The sequence below is a fragment of the Carcharodon carcharias genome, chromosome 19 (assembly GCF_017639515.1).
Source record: "Carcharodon carcharias isolate sCarCar2 chromosome 19, sCarCar2.pri, whole genome shotgun sequence".
Classification (NCBI taxonomy): Eukaryota; Metazoa; Chordata; class Chondrichthyes; order Lamniformes; family Lamnidae; genus Carcharodon; species Carcharodon carcharias.
Window position 1 is genome coordinate 44,448,240 of NC_054485.1, and position 21,042 is coordinate 44,469,281.

Sequence of the window (21,042 nt, forward strand, 5' to 3'; positions counted from 1 at the left end):
TCTAGCCTAGTTTCCCAGTTCACCAGTTAGCTCAGCTTTCATTCCCACATAGTTGCCCTTATTTATATTTAAGATACTAGTATTAGATTCACTCTTCTCCATTTCAAACTGGAAGTAAAATTAATCATATTGTGGTCACTACTACCGACGGGTGCCTTTACGCTGAGATCATTAATTAACCCTGTCACAATACCAAATCTAATATAACCTGCTGTTTGGTTGGCTCTGGAACATGCTGGTCTAAGAAACTATCTTGAAAGCATTCTAAGAACTCCTCATCCATGTATGTCATGTATCCTTCAATGTTAATTTCCCAATCATTGTCGTCCTGCAACCACGTCTCCGTAGCTGCAATCAGATCATATTTATTTACTTCAGTGTGGGCCATCAATTCATTTACTTTGCTATGAATGCTATGTGCATTCAGACAGAGAGCCTTCAGTTTTGTCTTTTTGTTACCTTTGTAACATCTAGTTTTGACTGTTGATGTATTATTAGGTTTTTTTCTTTCTGTCCCTTCTTGTCATTCTCTGATCCTCATTTCTCATATTACTATTTTGCTCTCCTGTCTTGACTCTACATCTTGAATTGCTACCTGTACCCAAGCTTGATCCCTCAACCCTCTTGTTTAATTTAAAGCCCTCTCTACTTCCCTAGCTATGCGGTTTGTGAGGACACACGTCCCAGCATGGTTCAGGTGTAAACAATCCCAACGGTACACTTTCCCCAGTACTGATGGATGTGCCCAACAAACTGGAACCCATTTCTCCCACACCAGTCTTTGAGCCACGTTTCTTTAATCTTATTTGCCCTATGCCAATTTGCACGTGGCTCAGGTATTGCTTCTGAAATTGGTACCTAGCTTCTCATACTGACTTTGCAGAAGTTCTTTCCTAGTTCTACCTATGTCATAGTACTTACATGGACCACGACAACTGGATCCTCCCTTTCCCACTGTAGGATCCTCTCAGACCTGAGCAAATATCCCGAACTCTGGCACTGGGCAGGCAGCGTAGCCGTCTGGACTCTTGATCTTTGCAGCAGAGAACAGTGTCAATCCCCCTCACTATACTGTCCCCGACTACCACTACATTCTTTTTTGCTCCCCTCCTTGAACAGCCTCTGATGATTTTATACACCTCAACTAAATCTCCTCTTGGACTTCTCTGTTCAAAAGAAAACAAACCCAGCCTATCTAACCCTGCCTCATTGTTAAAATTCATTGTATGATTCCTCTCTTTGGTGCTGAGGTTTTCCTAATCTCTGTTGTATCAATTATTTCATCTATAATATCGGAATTCAATGAAGCAGTTGATAGAAATAAAATTCTGCTTCAATCCCAAATGATCCTAATGTTGGGAATGAACTGCTTTACTTGAAATGCCGTGACTTTCCAACATTATGTCAATGCCATCAATACATATTATGCTTGGGTAGCTCACAGAGATAATGTCCATTAACTGTTCTCCTGTTTAAGGGCAATACTTATACAGTTCCTTTATTTTATTTTGAGAGCAGTGGAACGTTGGCTAAAATTAAAATAAAACAATTGATTAAATTAAGAATTCACAGTTCCAGCAAAACTTCTTGCATACCACATGAATGGAACTCCTAAAAAGAGCTTTAAAGCACAAGGCAGTATGGTAAGATTCATGTATTTGGAATACAGATGGATTTAAATGCAGGTTAATAACCATTCAGCAGGTCAGAAACACAGAGAGAGAGAAAAAATGAATGCACCCCACATAAGGGCAGGTATCATGCTGAGTTTACACCATTCTTGTACATTGTCCTGAAGCACTTATGTTAGCATCAGTTCAAAACAAGATCATCGTCTCTCTACTGGAAAGCCTCCAGTTCAGTGATTCATCATTCTTCTCGTTTTATGTCTGCTTCATGGACATCCTTAAAATAGGTTTCTGGGTAAGGCATTTGTAAAGCATCAATCTAGACGAAACCTGACTGCTTCACCAAACATTTCTTTTCATTCATTGGAACATTCCTTGTTCCAGTCCTACTCAGGCCCCCTCCCACAACTCTTTCTCTGGAACATCGATGACTGCTTCGGTGCTGCTTCATGCTCTTGTCTGAATCTGGAAAAATTTATTAATTTTGCTTCTAATTTCCACCCCTCCATCATTTTCACGTGGTCCATCACGACACTTCCCTTCCCTTCCTTGACCTCTCAGTCTCAATTTCTGGTGATAAACTGTCCACCAATATTCAGTACAAACCTACCGACCCCCACAGCTACCTCTACTACAGCTCCTCATACCCTGCTTCTGGTAAGGACTTCATCCCATTCTCTCAGTTCCTTCGCCTCCGTCGCATCTGTTCTGATGATGCCACTTCCAAAAACAGTTCCTCTGACATGTCTTCTTTCTTCCTTAACCGAGGTTTTCCACCCATGGTGGTTAACAGAGCCCTCAACTGTGTCCCGCGCATCCGCCCTCACACTTTCCTCTCCTCTGCCTCAATGCTATGGTCCCCCTTGTCCTCACTTATCACCCCACCAGTCTCCACGTTCAAAGGATCATCCTCCGCCATTTCTGCTAACTCCAGCATGAAGCCACCACCAAACACATTTTCCCTTCACCCCCCCTGTGGCTTTCTACAGGTATCATTCCCTCCGGGACACCCTGGTCCACTCCTCCATCACCCCCTACACCTCAACCCCCTCCCACGGCACCTTCCCATGCAACCACAGAAGGTGCAACACCTGCTCCTTTACTTATCCCCTCCTCACCGTCCAAGGGCCCAAACACACCTTTCAAGTGAAGCAGCACTTCACTTGCACTTCCCTCAATTTAGTCTATTGCATTCGTTGCTCCCAATGCGGTCTCCTCTACATTGGAGAGACCAAACGCAGACTGGGTAACCGCTTTGTGGAACACCTTCGGTCTGTCCGCAAGCATGACCCAGACCTCCCTGTCACTTGCCATTTCAACACACCACCCTGCTCTCTTGCCCACATGTCCGTCCTTGGCCTGCTGCATTGTTCCAGTGAAGCTCAATGCAAACTGGAGAAACAGCACCTCATCTTCCGACGGCACTTTACAGCCTTCCGGACTCAATATTGAGTTCAACAATTTCAGATCATGAACTCCCTCCTCCATCCCCACCCCCTTTCCAATCCCCCTTTTTCCAATAATTTATAATTTTTTCCAACTATATTTTTTTCTTTTCCCTCCCATTTTTAAATTTATTTTGATCTATTGTTTCATCTCCACCTTTTAGCCCACTTTGATCCCTTCCCCCCCACCCCACCCCCAATAGGGCCATCTGCCACTAGTTTGCTTCCCTTAATGTCCCCATTAGCACATTCCTTAGCTAATATCACCCCTTTGTCCTTTTGTCTATGACATCTTTGGCAGTCTCTTCTTGGCCTCCACCTATCACTGGCCCCCTATTGAGCTCTCCTGTCCCTCCCCCTTCTACCAGCTTATATTTCATCTCATTTCTATATGTCTTAGTTCTGATGAAGGGTCATACGGACTTGAAATGTCAACTGTATCCCTCTCCATGGATGCTGTCAGACCTGCTGAGTTTTTCCAGGTATTTTTGTTTTTGTTCTAGATTTCCAGCATCTGCAGTATTTTGCTTTCATTTCTTTTCATTCATTGATGATATGTGGGCTTCGCTGGCTGGGCTTGCATTTATTGCCCATCCGTAATTGTCCTTGAGAAGGTCATGGTAAGCTGCATTCTTGAACCGCTGCTGTCCATATGGTGTAGGTACACCTACAGTGCTGTTAGGAAGGGAGTTCCAGGATTTTTACCCAGTGACAGTGAAGGAACGGCAATGTATTTCCAAGTCAGGATGATGAGTGGCTTGGAGGGGAACTTGCAGCTGGTGGTGTTCCCATATGTCTGAAGTGCTTGTCCTTCTAGATGGTCGTGGTTGTGGGTTTGGAAATTGCTATCTAAGGCGGCTTGGTCCAAACACCACTGTTTGGACTTGGCTGTACATGAGTCCAGTTAATAGTAATTATGTCTAGGTAAGTCCCAAATACTGAAGCAGCTTTTCTTGAATAAATGTTGTTAGGGCTCTTTCTCACCATGAACTCCCCCATTTATTTATTTTACATACATTGGGGTGGCTTCCACAGAAGAGATTCCCATATGGGTTTCTACTCCATATTAATGGTAGCAATGAGCTTGAAGTATTTACAACCTGTTGAAGGCTAATTGTTTTTTTTTGTTTAATTCTTTTGTTAAATATCTGATTAAGTACAGTAACCAAGTCCATCACCAACAGAAGGGACTCATTTAATTTGTCAGACAAGCTTACTCATTACTAGGGATAAAATGCCCTCTGACCTGGAGAATAGTGCCAGCTGCATGATACAAAGGCACAGAGAGAGTTTTCATGGCTGATCTGGACAAATAATTTTCTGAACACAAATCAATGAAAGGAAGCAATAGTTGAGGTAGGAGTGAGCTCATGTACACAATTGAACTTCTCTATCCAACATACAGAAGCATCATCATAAATACTGCAATTGAGGATTAGCAGACCCACCACCCCATCTTGATTCCCTCTCTATAGTTTTAAATTGAAGCATCAATTTATAAATGCCATGCCCCATACCTTCACACAACAATGTAGAATGATTTAAAACTTATATATTTTTAAAGTTCTTTAGGGTATATTTGTTACTTATCTCCATTGTCTTTATTCTACCTCCCATTAGGACCATGTCCAGTCCCCTCTTTCTATCGTTCCACATCTGCCAATCATCTCTTCCTTTTCCATTGTGATCTTTCCCCACCACTTCTCTCTTGATCTGCTGCAACTCACCGCACTCTGCTCTTCCACTTTACACTGTGACCTTAAACTACAATATGTTATGATAGTAAATGCGCCAAATAGATAGCCACAGAAGAATAAACGTATTAGAGATGGTCTGACATCTGCTGCTGCTGTACATGGTATTCCCCATATCCTTCACCTCTGTTCCTATAATGAACAAGTGCTAATGAGTCATAGTTTGCAAATGAGACACATCATCCATCTTCAGTTGTCTGTTTATTTGGTGCATTAGAAGCGATCATCTCAGAAAAAGGCTTGTATTTCCCAGGGTTTGTCATTTGAAAATTAAAAGTTGTGGATTAATTTTTGATTCGTGCCCTCTGCTGATCTAATGTGCAGCCAACAAGATTAGCCCAATATGAGTCGGGACAAATGAAACTGCAAACATTAGCTGTCTAAAACTGGAACAGAAAAACGCGGCTGGCTCAACAGCAGATGTAGACAAAAGATAGGCTAATGTTTCTGGCAGAGCCACTTTTCCATCATTCTAGTTACTTTCACTGGTTTTGATGTTAATTTACCTTTACTCCTTACAAATAGAGAAGCTGGATTTGGCCTCAGCCTGATTGAAGTCCTAAAATAAAAGCAAAATGTAGCAGGTGCTGGAAATCTGAAACAAAAACCGAAAGTGCTGGAAATACTCAGCATTCAAAAATCATATTCAACTCGAAACTTTAACTCTGTTTCTCTCTCCACAGTTGCTGCCAGACCTGCTGAGTATTTTCAGCACTTTCTATGATTAAAATCCTGTCTGCTGCTGCAGGTCTTGTGGAATGAGCTCTGTTTAAAGTGCTGCCTAATAGTATAAACCTAAGGCAGCTGAATTCCCCGTTGCAGTGCTACCTCTGGACCATGTGTGGAACCTCCCAAATACATCTTTGACAGAAATCGTTCTTGTTCATTTTTTTTTGAAAAATATACTTTATTCATAACATATCTGAAAGAACATTACAAAACATTTCTAAATTGCCATCATAAAAAGTGCAATCATATCCAACTTTTACACATGGATCACGAGGTGCTTCAATACAATCAATGAATATTACAATCATTTCAATATGGTCAATACAGACAGTCAGACAGTGCAATGGTGTTGGAGTTATCAACATACATCATGTAGCACCCTGCAGTGCTTCAATACAATTATAATACATTTTTTATTCACTACATACATTCATTGTGAGCCGTGCAGCCTGAGTAGTCTATACCTTTCCCAGCCCCTCGGTGTACTGTGGCAGAAAGGCCTTAGACAGCCACCTTTCCCCGTTGCACCTTTGCGGTGGCTGCCCCAAGCTTTACTGCATCCCTCAGCACATAGCCCTGGATATTGGAATATGCAAGTCTGCAACACTCAGTTGGGGACAACTCTTGGCACTGGAAGACCAACAAGTTTCGGGCAGACCAAAGAGCATCTTTCGCTGAGTTGGTGATCCTCCGGCTGCATTTAATGTTTGTCTCGGTGTGTGTACCTGGGAACAGCCCATAGAGCACAGAGCCCTGTGTCACAGCACTGCTTGGGGTGAGGCTTCCTAAACAAATGTAAAGGTCGCTTGGCCTTTGCGCTTGCCTGCCAACTGTTAGGTTGGATGGGCAGCATAAATTTGAAGTTAATTAGCTTGTTAATGGCCTTAATAGGCCTTCCAATTATCGGTGGGCGTGCAGCCGACTCCGGCGCATGCCCCAGCGGATGGAATATTGCGCGAGTGTGCAATGACGTCAGGACACACACCCGATGTCGTCGCGTGTCATATTATGTTCGTGCATGTCAGGCGCGCACCTGCATGCCGAAGGTAAAATTCTGGCCCATGTTGACTCTGCCTCGTTGTTTTACGATTTTCTAAATGTCCAGCTAAAACCTCCTTAATAATGGGTTCTTGAATTTTCCTCATGATGGATGCAATTAAGAGGCTGCCTCCGTATTCACTGTCCAATTGAGGACAGCAGGCAGAAGAGCAAGACAGGAGGCCCAATCAGTGAACCTGCAGCAGCCCCCCCCCCCAACCCCACCACAGCCACAGAGGCTGCCAGACTTGCTGAGTAATTCCAGCATTTTCTGTTTTTATTTCAGATTTCCAGCATCTGCAGTATTTCGCTTTTGTGCTGTTCGCTATCTCATGATTTACACGAGTTAGATTCGTCCCCTGGTGTGAACCCAGTCAAAATGCATTCTGTTATATTGATGGTGACAGCAGTGCCTCAGATCTCTCCTTCTTCAAAATAAAAGAGTGGCAAGTATTTCCCTCCCACACAATGAGAGTGGTGACCCCCTTATGGCAGCAGCACCTGTGTGCTTCTATCTATAAGTGTATTATGTATTTTGATGAGCTGACAAGTCTGTCATTACCATCTTTCGGTTAAGTATTCATCTCACTGTGAGTCATTGCACGTCTAGAACAGAACAGACCCGAAGTTGTGCTGCAGACCCATCCAGCTGGGCAAGGCAGTCAGGCTGCATCTCAAAGCTGTACTGTTTTGGCTGCAGCTTGTAAATCCTTCTTTGAACTGATGTCCTGCACTGTGTGTTACCAGGGAAGAGTTCATCACAAGCAACTTGACAGTGTCCCTTCAGTTGTGCAGATCACTGGCACTCCTTTTAACTCTAAAAATAATTCTCAAAGTAAGCTGCCAATTTATTTTCTGCAGTACTTAAGAGTGTGCTTACTTTTCAAAACGGTCAAGAACCCACCTAGTTTTTCGAGACTTGAGCACAGGATCTCGGAGTGCTGCATTGTCAGAGGTACAGCCTTTCAAGTTAAATGTTAAACTGAGGCCATATGTGCCCTCTCAGCTTTAGATTTCTCACCATAGTTCTCTGATTTTATTTGCCCTTTCCAAACGTTGAGCTATTTTTTCAGTTTATTTTTTGGTTTCCCTGCGGTGCAGTGCAAACTTTAATGTGACCTGGAGCTTTTGTTCCCATAGCAAGTTATGTAAATTAATGAAACAACTAACCAGTCCCAATTTGTCCCTGATACAATCAGCAGGTATAACCTGTTCTACTATATGCAAATCTTGTTACCTGCAACTTTTTAATTTCAAGCTTAATATGTTCTGACTTATTACTGCATTTGTTTTTTGATTGCACAGCAAGCCCAGTCAAGGCATTTTCGTCAACTTTAGCAAAGTGCTGATGATCCTCGAATAACAAAGATTCCTTAAAGGGGAAGGCTTCTGGATTTCTAGAAACCCAAATTAACCTTACATTAACATCTGAATCATTGATGGAAATCCAGCCACCATCCAGCTCAAGTAATGAAATCCAGTAATCTCACCATCTGACACACTGTTTGAGAAGGTTCTGAAACACAACTCATTCAATACAATATTTTGGCTCCATAACTCTGTCTTTTTAACCAATGGTGATGGGGTCTGTTTGCACCCTGTTTCCAAATTGCCTGTGATACGCCTTTTTCCTGTGCTCGTGAATGAGATTTTTTTTCTAGTCCTTTATTTAGCAATTGTTATTCAATGAAAACATTACGTATAATACACGGGGTGGATTTTGCGAAATGTCTCTATGTATTATGCATGGAAACTTAACCTAACATGCAAAGGGTCAGTGGTGTGCTCGGAGAGGTGAGTTGGCTGGCATCCAAATCCATAATCCCCACTGTACTGAGCCCCTGAATCCTAGTTCTGCTTTCCCCTGCAAATAGAAAAATCTTCTGTACATCTGCCCCATCAAATCCTTCAATAACCTTGAAGACCTCTTTCATGCCATCTCTCAATCTTCCCTTCTCATTCAATCTTTCCTGCTAGTTATAACCTCTCAGTTCTGCCATCATTATAGTACATCTTTTTTGCAGTTTTCCCAATGCCTCTATATCCTTCTTATAATGCAGACACCAGAACTGTTCACTCCAAGTGTGGTCTAACCAAGGTTGTTTACAAATTTAACATTACTGCTCTGTTTTTCAATTCTATCTCTCGAGGTATAAACCCCAGTGCTTGGTTTGCTATTTTTTAAAGTCCTTATTAATCTGCATCGCTACATTTAGTGATTTGTGTAACTGTGCCCTGAGATTCCTTTGCTCGTCTACCCTTTGGCACTTATTTTCCAAATAGTATGTGGCTTTTATTCTTCCTACCAAAATGTACCATCTCACAGCATGTAATAGAGATGTTATCACAACTGCAATGAATTAATGTTATAAGAAACAAGTGTGTGTTCAATGTAAGACTGTCATGTACAATATAAATTTGTGTGTTTGTGTTTCATTTTTCAAGCAGTGAGTTGCATGAAAACAGGCTATTTTTGAACCAGAAATTTAGAGCTATATTTAAGGGAAAGCATCTGTTGTTGAATGGAACAACACCTTATGACAGACCAAATTAAAGGGGTATTGGTTCCATGAACCAATGTTTGGGTAATCTGTCATCATTTGGTAAAAGATCAGTAGGTAGATTTTGACTTTGTGTGAGTGTGAAATGGATAATAACAACATCAACAGCTCACTTTACCTCACTCAAAATTTTTAATCCCATTGATTTCAATGGAAATAAAAGTTGGGAGAGCTGTAAAATGGATTAAAGCCAGAAAAAGGTGGGAATACTTAGCGGGTCAAGCACAATTTGTGGAGAGAGAAGCAGAGTAATAATTCAGGTTGATGATCTTTCATCAGAACCGATGAAAGGTCTCAGTCTTGAAACATTGGGCTGAATTTTCCAATGGGTACCTGGACCCTTCCTGGGTCCCGACACTGCTGGTGACTCACATCCACACCAACCCCAAGCATATTCTTATGGGAGATGATAAGAAATAGGAGCAGGAGTAGGCCATTTGGCCCATTGAGCCTGCTCCATCATTCAATAAGATCATGGCTGGTCTGATTGTGGTCTTAACTCCATTTTCCCGCCTTTCTCCCCACAACCCTCAACTCTCTTGTCGATCAAAAATCTACCTAATTCAGCCTTGAGCATATTCCATGACCCAGCTTCACTTCTTTCTATGAAAGAGAATTCCAAAGGCTAACAGCTCTTTGACAGAAAAAATTCTTCCTCAACTCCATCTTAAATGGGAGACCCCTTATTTTTATGCTGTGCTCCCTAGTTCTAGATTCTTCCATAAGAGGCAATATCCTCTCAGTAGCTACCTTATGAAACCCCCTTAGGATCTTATGTTTCAATAAGATCACTTCTCATTCTTCTAAACTCCAATGAGTACATGGCTCAATCTTTCCTCATAGACAACCCTTTCATCGCAGCAATCAGCCGAGTGAACCTTCTCTGAAACTGCTCCTAATGCAAATATAGCCCTCCTTAATTAAAGAGACCAAAACTGTACAAAGAACTCCAGGTGCAGACTCACCCTGCCCTGTACAGTCCTAGCAAGATTTCCCTACTTTTACGCTCCATTCCCCTGCAGTAAAGACCAGCATTCCATTTGCCTTTCTGATCATTTGCTGTACCTGCATGCTAACTTTTTGTGATTCATTTAGAAGGACACCCAGATCCCTCTGTACTGTAGCATTTTGCAGTCTTTCTCCATTTAAATAATATTCTGCTTTTCTATTCTTGCAAACCCACAATTTCCCACATACTCCATCTGCCATTTTTTTGCCCACACACTTAACCTATCTATATCCCTTTGCAGACTGTTTGTCACCTTCTTGCAACTTGTTTTCCTACCTATCTTTGTACCATCATCAAATTTGGCTACAGTACAGTCTGTTCCTTCATCCAAGCCATTAATTCAGAGCCCCCAGCATTGATCCCTGCAGTGCTCCACTTGTTATAGTTTGCCAAACTGAAAATTACCCATTTATTCTGAGCCTCTGTTTCCTGTTAGTTACCCAATCCTCCATCCATGCTAACATATCACCCCCAACACCATGAGCTCTTATCTGCAGTAACCTTTTATGTGGTAACTTATCAAATGCTTTTTGGAAATCCAAATACACTACATCTGCTGGTTCCCCTTCGTCCACCTGGTTTGTTAGATCCTTAATGAGCCCTAATAAATTTGTCAAACAGAAATTTCCTTTTCACAAAACCATGTTCAGAGTTTTTCCCTCATCAGGCTGGCTCAGAAGGGAGCAGCTGGGGGCAGTCAGGAAGCTGCCTGCCGCCCGCGATTGGCTCTGCTCCCCGGTTTCACGCGGGCGGGACAATTAAGGCCCACCCTGCGTGGATCGCAAACGGCAGCGCTAAGCACTGTGTGGGTTGGGGGATGAGGCAGAGCCGGGCCTCGTGCGCAGTTTGTGCAAATAGTGCTTCAATCTCCCTGAGACATGGAGCTGCCTCAGGAAGATTGAAGCGCTTTTTAAAAAATTAATAAAGGCAATGAAAATATAATGAAATGTTCCCTCATGTGACTGTGTCACATGAGATGGGACATGTTTTTAATGTCAAAAGTAAAAAGTTTTTATTTAATTTGTATTAGCTTTAGGAAAACCTCATCACGCTCGTGGATGAGGCTTCCTAAAAAAATGTAAAGGCAGTGTAAATTTGAAGTTAATTAGCTTGTTAATGGCCTTAATAGGCCTTCCAATTATCGGTGGGCGTGCAGCCAACTCCAGCGCATGCCTCAGCGAATGGAATATTGCGCAAGTGCGCAATGAAGCCAGGACACATGCCCAATGTCATTGCGCGTCATATTATGTTCGTGCATGTCAGGCGTGCACCTGCACGCCGAAGATAAAATTCTGGCCCATGTTGACTCTGCCTCGTTGTTTTATGATGTTCTAAATGTCCAGCTAAAACCTCCTTAATAATGGGTTCTTGAATCTTCCTCATGATGGATGCAATTAAGAGGCTGCCTCCGTATTCACTGTCCAATTGAGGACAGCAGGCAGAAGAGCAAGACAGGAGGCCCATTCAGAGAACCTGCAGCACTGGCACCCCGCCCACCCACCCCCCACCCACCCCCCCCCCCCACCCCACAGCCACAGAGGCTGCCAGACTTGCTGAGTAATTCCAGCATTTTCTGTTTTTATTTCAGATTTCCAGCATCTGCAGTATTTTGCTTTTGTGCTGTTCGCTATCTCATGATTTACACTATCGTACAGAGTTAGATTCGTCCCCTGGTGTGAACCCAGTCAAAATGCATTCTTTTACATTGATGGTGACAGCAATGACACAGATCTCTCCTTCTTCAAAATAAAAGAGTGGCAAGGATTTCCCTCCACCCCACACAATGAGAGTGATGACTCCCTTATTGCAGCAGCACCTGTGTGCTTCTATCTATAAGTGTATTATGTACTTTGATGAGCTGACAAGTCTGTCGTCACCATCTTTCAGTTAAGTATTCATCTCACTGTGAGTCATGGCATGTCTAGAACAGAACAGACCCGAAGTTGTGCTGCAGACCCATCCAGCTGGGCAAGGCAGTCAGGCTGCATCTCAATGATGTATTGTTTTGGCTGCAGCTTGTAAATCCTTCTTTGAACAGATGTCCTGCACTGTGTGTTACCAGGGAAGAGTTTATCTCAAGCAACTTGACAGTGTCCCTTCAGTTGTGCAGATCACTGGCACTCCTTTTAACTCTAAAAATAATTCTCAAAGTAAGCTGCCAATTTATTTTCTGCAGTACTTAAGAGTGTGCTTACTTTTCAAAACGGTCAAGAACTCACCTAGTTTTTCGAGACTTGAGCACAAAATTTCGGCTGGCACTCCAATGAAGTACTGAAGAAGTGCTGCATTGTCAGAGATACAGCCTTTCAAGTTAAATGTTAAACTGAGGCCATATGTGCCCTCTCAACTGGACATAAAGTATCCCACAGCACTGTTTCAAATAATGGCAGAGGAAGTTGCTCTGGTGTTCTGGCCAATATATAACTGTTAACCAATATCATTAAAAAGGATGATCCTGTCTTTAATACCATAAGACGTAGGAGCAGAAGTAGGCCATTCAGCCCATCGAGCCTGCTGCACTATTCGATGAAATCATGGCTGATCTGCTAATCTTCAGCTCCACTTTTCTGTCTTTTCCCTATAACTCTTGATTCAACTACTGATTAAAAATCTGTCTATCTCAGCCTTAAATGTAGTTAACAACCCAACCTCTACAGTCCTCTGTGGTAAAGAATTCCACAGATTCACTACCCTCTGAGAGAGGAAATTCCTCTTCATCTCTGTCTTAAATTGGTGACCTCTTACTCTGAGATTATGCCCTCTGGTCCGAGACTCTCCCACAAGGGGAAACAACCTCTCAGCACCTACCCTGTCAAGCCCACTATGGATCTTATATATTTCAATAAGGTCACCTCTCACTCTTCTAAACTCCAATGAATACAGGCTCAACCTACTCAACCTCTCCTCAAAGGAAAATCTTTCCATATCCGGGATCAACCTAGTGAACCTTCCCTGGACTGACTCCAATACCAGTACATCTTTCCTGAGATAAGGGGACCAAAACTGTTCACAGTATTCTAGGTATTGTCTAACCAGTGTCTCGTATAGTTTAGCAAGACTTTTATTTTTATCACACACAACTTTTTAGTTCTGAAGAAGAGTCATTCAGACTTGAAACATTAACTCTGTCTTTCACTCCACAGATGCTGTCAGACCTGCTGAGTTTTTCCAACAATTTTTGTTTTTGTTTTGGATTTCCAGCACCCACAGTATTTTGCTTTTATTTCCCTATTTTTATACTCCATTCCCTTTAAAATAAGGGCCTATTACCTACTGAACTTGTATGATAACTTTTTGTGATTCATGTTCGAGGACCCCCAAATCCCTCTGTGCTGCAACTCTCTGCAGTCTTTCTCCATTTAAATAATATTCAGCTCCTCTATTCTTCCTGCCAAAGTCCATCACCTCACATTTTCGCACATCATATTCCATACGCCATGTTTTTGCCCACTCACTTAACCTGTCTATATCCCTCTGTAGAGTCTTTGTGCCATTCTCACCGCTTGCCTTCCCACCTATTTTTGTGTCATCCGCAAACACCGACGGCCTGGCGCTCCCTTGAGCGCTCGCTGCCCAACAGCCCGGCACCCTCTCGGCTGCTCACCCTCTGATGGCCTGGCACATTGCTGTTTGTGGGATTTTGCTGTGCACAAGTTGGCTGCTGAATTTCCTGCACTGCAGTAATGACTACACTTCAAGAGTACTTCATTGAGTGTAAAGCACTTTGGGATGTCCTAAAGCTCATGAAAGACACTACAGAAGTGCCATTTTTTTCCATTCTTTAGTAATCATTAGGGTTTGTGGATTTTCAAAAGTGACTTGGAGTTCAGTACATATTGTACATTAATTTGCAAACAATAGATATTAAGAAGTTTTACATTTCATTCTTCTAATGGGAAGCCCAATAGATAGTGTATTACAGAAGTGTCAGTTTAGGCAAGCATTTTTATTTTCTACAGCATCAGAAATTTGCAATAAACAGAGTACAAAGTGGTTTCTTTGTTTTGGTTCCATTTGATATGTTGCACAGTCCTTTGCAGTAGATCACCAACTTATCATTAAGGAAGGATTTATATAATCATAATATAATTTGTTTGCTTTTAGATACAGAGTGTAATAGAAGGTTCTGGTACATACAACATTACTGTGGGGCTGAATACAGTACCGCCCACACGGTGTTGTAAGAAGGCACATGACCTAGACTTGGGGTCAGTGTGGTGTTTGCCAGAGATGTGATAAGACCTAGGATGGAGAGAACTCCATGACTGTACCTTTTACTGTATATTTGTATATAAGACTTGCTGTTAGAATACAGATGGCTATGAAGACAAATAAGTAAAATAAATAAAACCAACAGTCCGTAACCAACACCATCTCAACAGAGGGTTATCAGGGAGATGTCAGAGTAGCTTCACCAAATGTAGAAACTATTGGATGGATTTGGGTTTTTATGGAACACTTAATGGTGCTGAGGGTAACCGCAGGAAATGAAGATCATGGAGAAAATCTAAATGAGAAGAGATTGCATATGGTTAGTAATAGTGGAGGATGAAGGAGATTTAGAACTAAAGTGTAACCCAAACAAAGTAAGTTTGTGTGTGAAAAAAAATTGAAGAATCCAGATTTTTACTGCTTCACGAAGACAATTCAACAATATTCATTCGTGAAGATTTCTTCATTATTCTGAAGGTGTTTTTCAAAAATGATAGAATTAAGGATTGCTGGCTTTATAATCTTTATTTGTTATTTCCTTCCTGCTATTTCATTGCATCACTGCATTCTTTGCGAATAATATTAACCCTCACAGTAGGAGCAAAGAGAAAGTCATCGCATAACACCAGTGAACATATGATTCTGCGTGTCTGTGTGTGGGGGTGGTGGGGTGGGGGCAAGGGGGTGGGCTGCAGGAGTATGTAGCTGGAGGCATTTTGAGGTAGATCTTGATAAATAGCCTTAGTAAACCCAACACTAATCTAAAAGCAGAATACTGCGGTTGCTGGAAATTGGAAATAAAAACAGGAAGTGCTGGAAATACTCAATAGGTTATGTTAGCATCTGTGGAGAGAGAAACAGAGTTAATGGGCTGCACATGGCTGGGGGGGATGGACAGTTCGCCTCACAGCCCCAAATCTAAGTCGGCGTGAAGCTGAATCACTCCAGGCAAGCCTGTTCCGCAGCTGTTACATGCTGCGGGTGGATTAAGTAGCCTCACTGGGGAGGAAGTCCTGCCCTCAGGAGCTTCCAGACAATCAGATTGACTGAAAGCTCCAGCAGTCCTGGCAGCGACAAAAACTAATTAGTGGGGACTGGAACCAGGCCCAAGAAGAAGGCACAATGGGTCCCACAGCAAAATAAGTCTGAGATATTGGGAGAGGAGGGTTTGGGCAGCTTGGGGAGGGGGCATGCCAGTTGCCAGGGGTTGGTTAGTTGAGCAGGCGGGTAGGAATAAAGTAGGGTGCTATCTTAGAGGACTGCCCCCTGTAGTAATTATGGTTTTATTTAGTGTCTAATGTACCTTTAAGAATAATACTTGTTAAGGAAGGTCACATGACCTGTAGTAACCAAGAGAAGAGTAGCACGGGCTGCCTCAGCAGTCAGTGTAGTGATAGAGTTGGAGTTGAAAGCACACTTGTAGTTGCTGCTAGCACATTGTAAATCAACTTAAAGTTTCTACCTAAGAAGTGTCTGCAGATCATCTCTGTTATTAATAGCACAACTCAGCCACCCTACAACAAACTGGCAATGAGGATAAAACAGGATTGAACAGAACAAACAAGTTAAAAATAAATCAGCTCATCCAGTGATTGTAAGGAACAAGCTCTGTTAGAATAGAAGAAGTTATTCTCTCTCAAAATGCCACAGGTTGAGAGAGTTGATCCTTTTGAACCTGCCACAGATGATTGGTCTCAATACATAGAACGCCTCATGTTCTTTTTTCAAGTGAATGAGATTATGGGGGAAGTGGAGAGGCGAGTAATCCTCTTAAGAACTTGTGGGAACAAAACCTACAGCCTGATTCAAAGTTTGACTGCACCCAGTGATCCAGATTCAAAGAATTTTGATGAATTGGTGGATCTCATGAAGGGTCACTTTCAACACGGGCCCTCAGTCACGATGCAGAGGGTCAGGTTTAATTTGTAAAATAGAGCCCTGGGTGAGACAATTGCATGCTACATGGCAAAGTTGAATCAGTTAACAGAACATTGTGAGTTTGGTACAACTGAACGACATACTCAGATATCATTTAGTGTGTGGTGTGAAAGAGGACTCTATTCAGAAAAGATTATTGTCCAAAGTGAATCTGGATTTCAAGAAAGCACGAGAGATAGCGCTGTCCATGAAAAGTGCAATAAAAGAATCAAAAGCAATACAGGGTGCGCAAAATGGCACCGTCCTCCATATTGGGTGGGAAACCTCAACCGAAAGAGGCGCGAAAAAGCGTGACTCTGCTAAGAAGCTAGCCGAAAAATAAAGAAAAATAACTTTGCAGTGAAATTGAAGAATAATTTTAATAGAGGTGGAAACAAGCAGTCTTTTAGCAATTACCAGTTTAAAAAAATCGAATGCTACTATTTTCATAGAAATGAACATATAATGAGACAGTACAAGGAAAGATTCAAGCAGGCTTGAAAACAAAAGAAGAAGCCCAATGAAATCTATAATGTAGAAGAGCCTGAAATAACAAATTTAGGCATTTACTTGTTGTTTAACCTGAAAGTTGGAAAGACAAAACCAATATTTGTCACAGTGAAAATAAATGTTAAACCTGTTAGAATGGAAATGAACATGGGAGCTTCCACTACAGTAATTGGGGAACATACCTTCAGACATTTGAGTAAATGTGAACATTAATTAAGTTTAGGCAAAATAGATGCCAAGCTAAAAACATATATGGGTGAAGACATTCAAGTAAAAGGTATAAACAGAGGAACTGTCCATTATGGAAGCCAATCTGCAAAGCTGCCCTTGATGATGGTTGCAGATGAGGGGCCAAGCCTCCTGGGGCAAAATTGGTTAAACAAAATGAACTTACAATGGCCTGAAATTTTCCAGTTGAGAGCAGGTGGGCTACCAGAACTGCTTAGGAAGTATGCCACTGTCTTTAAGGATGAACAGGGGAAAATCCAGGGCCTGCAGGCCAAGATTCGTGTGGATCCGGAAGCAACCCCTCGTTTTATGAAGGTGAGACCTGTACCATATGTTCTGTGAGAGAAAGTCAACATTGAACTGAACAGACTAGAGAAACCTGTTCAGTTCTCATAGTCCCCGTCCTTAAACACAACCAAAGCGTCCGAATTTGTGGATGCTACAAACTGATGGATAATAAAGTAGCTAAGCTAGACAGGCAAAACAAAAACAAAAATACCTGGAAAAACTCAGCAGGTCTGGCAGCATCCACGGAGAGGAACACAATTAACGTTTCGAGTCTGAATGACCCTTCAACAGAACTAAGTAAAAATAGAAGAGAGGTGAAATATTAGCTGGTTTAAGGCGGGGGAGGGTGGGTGGGGGGGGTGGGGGGTGGGATAAGAAGAGCTGGATAGAGGGCCAGTGATAGGTGGAGATAACCAAAAGATGTCACAGACAAAAGGACAAAGAGGTGTTTGTCTGTGACATCTTTTGGTTATCTCCACCTATCAGTGGCTCTCTATCCAGCTCTTCTTGTCCCCCCCACCCCCCACCCTCCTTAAACCAGCTTATACTTCACCTCTCTTCAATTTTTACTTACTTCTGTTGAAGGGTCATTCAGACTCGAAACCTTAACTGTGCTCCTCTCCGTGGATGCTGCCAGACCTGCTGAGTTTTTCCAGGTATTTTTGTTTTTGTTTTGGATTTCCAGCATCCAGTTTTTTGCTTTTATTTTAAGCTAGACAGGCACCCTGTTCCAAAAATTGAAGATCTGTATGCCAAGCTGGCAGGAGGGACAACATACACACAGCTTGACATGAGTCACTCTTATCAAGAATTAAAGCTGGATAATGCCTCCTGGCAATTTGTTACAATTAATACCCACAAGGCTTGTACCAATATACATGATTGCCTTTTGGTGCCTCCTCAGCTTGAGCCATCTTTCAGAGAACAATGGAAAGCTTACTGCAGCGACTGCCCCAGGTTGTAGTCTATTTAGGTGATGTATTGGTGACAGGATTCACTGAAAAAGAGCATTTGGCAAACTTCGAAGAAGTCTTAAAATGTTTCTTGCAAGCTGGAGTGCATTTAAAAAAAGAAAAGTGCACGTTCCAAGGGAAGGAGGTAATCTATTCGGGTCACCGGGTAGATTCACAGGGCCTCCATCCAGTTGAGGGGAGAGTGAAAGCCATAAGAGAGACACCTGCACCAAAAAATGCCTCAGAGCTGAAATCATTCCTAGGAATGATCAACTATTATGGATGGATCTTACCCAATTAGTCCACTGTGCTGGCCTCCTGCATTTTCTACTCAAAAAGAACCATCATTGGTCTTGGGAGGTGCTCCGGAAAAAAGGTTTCATTAAGGTGAAGCAATTGTTGTACTCATCCAATCTGTTAGTGCATTATGATCAGATGAAAGAATTGGTGCTGACATGTGACACAGCTCCCTACAGAGTGGGAGCAGTGCTCTCTCATCGGATGAATAATAGCACAGAACGGCCAGTAGGTTACATATCAAGAACACTCATTACAGCGGAAAAGGGGTACTCGCAGGCAGAAAAAGAAGGCCTGTCCATCATCTTTGGTGTCAAGAAATTTCACCAGTACGTACACGGGTGTCATTTTACAATTGTTTCAGACCACAAACTATTGCTAGGATTGTTTAGTGAGGACAAGGCTAAACCAGCCATATCCTCAGCAAGAATACAACAATGGGCTTTAATTCTGACAGCATGCAAATAAACTTTCGTACATAGGCATGGCAATCAAATCGAAAACACCAATGCCTTTAGTTTGCCTTTACAAGAAAAGGAGGAGCACGTCCAGTTCCGCAGAAACTTGTATTACTATTAAGTTTCTTAGATTCCTCGCTGGTATGTTCTCGACCATAAGAGACTGGACAAGTAGGGACCCAGTCGTATCTCAGGTACAAGAACCAGTGCTACACAATTGGTCACGGGGGCCTGTAACTGACGAAATGAAACTGTACTTCAACAGAAGGCACGAAATAACCAGACAGGATGACATCTTATTGTGGGGAGCACGCATGATAGTTCCTCCAAAGGGAAGGGAGCCACTTTTAACGGAACTACACAATGCCCATCCAGAAATTTCTTGAATGAAGACCATAGCACACAGCTGTCTATAGTGGCCTGGGATGGATGGCGAAATAGAGAGTTTAGTAAAGCACTGTGTGCAATGTCAGCAACTGCAAAAGTTGCCAGTGACAGCTCCATTACACCCATGGGAGCGGCCAGGTAGACCCTGGGTGCGGTTATACATTGTCTACATTGGACATTTCTCATGAACAATGTTTCTGCTCATTATTGATGCCCATTCAAAATAGTTGGATGTATATGAGGTGAAGTCACCAATGTGAGCTGCTACAATTAAGAAACTACATCAGAGTTTTGCCGTTCACGGACTGACAGAAGTAGCTGTTTCCAATAATGACATGGCATGTATGAGTGCAGAGTTTCAACAGTCTATCAGCCTCAATGATATCACTCATGTGAAAACTGCACCATATCGCCCTTCCTCAAACGGACTGGCCGAAACACAACAACAGATGTCACACCTGCAGAGTTATTGTTGAGATGCCATCTCAGAATGAAATTGAACTTAATATTGCCGAATTTAGAGGGGAAGGTGGAAAGGAGTCAGTGAAGCCAGAAAGCTAGACATGACTGACATAGTTGTGAGAGGAAATATACCGTGGGAGAGCTGATACATGTGAAAAATTTCGGGGAAGGATCAAAGTGAAAGTTACCGGTTGAAATAAGTGCGGTGACTGGACCTCTATCTCACCACATGGGGGTGAAAGGCCGGATTATCTGTAAATATGTGGACCATTTGAGGAAGAGAGATACAAATCAAGAAAATGTGGTTCCACCAGTGATCATGACCAGGTCTGCATTTCCTATTGAGGATACTCAACCCAGGATTGAAATGTCTGATATGCCTGTAAGAGTTGAGGATACAGAACTGCAAGGGCTCACCGAAGCACCTGATGTTCAGCCAACTCCAGAAAAGGAGGCTCCTGACAAAGAATCTGAAGTTGTGGAGCTGTATTATTCCACACATTACCAGGAAACCACCTGAAAGACTGAACTTGTAAATATTATGTTGTCTTGAAAAATATGCACTTGTAAATATAATATGTTTAGTGAGTTAAAGGGTGGAGGAATGAAGTAATTATGGTTTTATTTAGTGTGTAATGTACCTTTAAGAATAATACTTGTTAAGAAAGATCACATGATCTGTCATAACCAATAGGAGAGTGGTATAGGCTACCTCAGCAGTCAGTCTAGAGATAGAGTTGGAGTTCAAAGCACACGTGTAGTTGCTGCTGAGTACATTGTAAATAAACTTAAAGTTTCCACCCAAGAAGTGTCTGCAGATCAACTCTATCATAATAGCACAACTCGGCCCCCCTACAACACCCCTAATGCGCAAAGTGCACCCCCCGGAGATGGTACCTCCCCTTCCTTACTACCCTTTTAAAAAAGAAGGCCCGCCCACTCCCGTCCGACTGCTCACGCCCGTCATATCATGACGTGGTAAGCGTATTATCAGGGTCAATTGGATTGTTAACAAGATCATTTGACCCTTGATTATTTATTTAAATATGGCGGTCAGGCTGCCAATTTTGGTGCCCGCCCATCTGGCGTATTTTCGGGGTGGGCGGGGAGGTGGCCGATTTTATCTGCTCAATTTTGTGTGACACTCACCCCACCATTAAAAACCC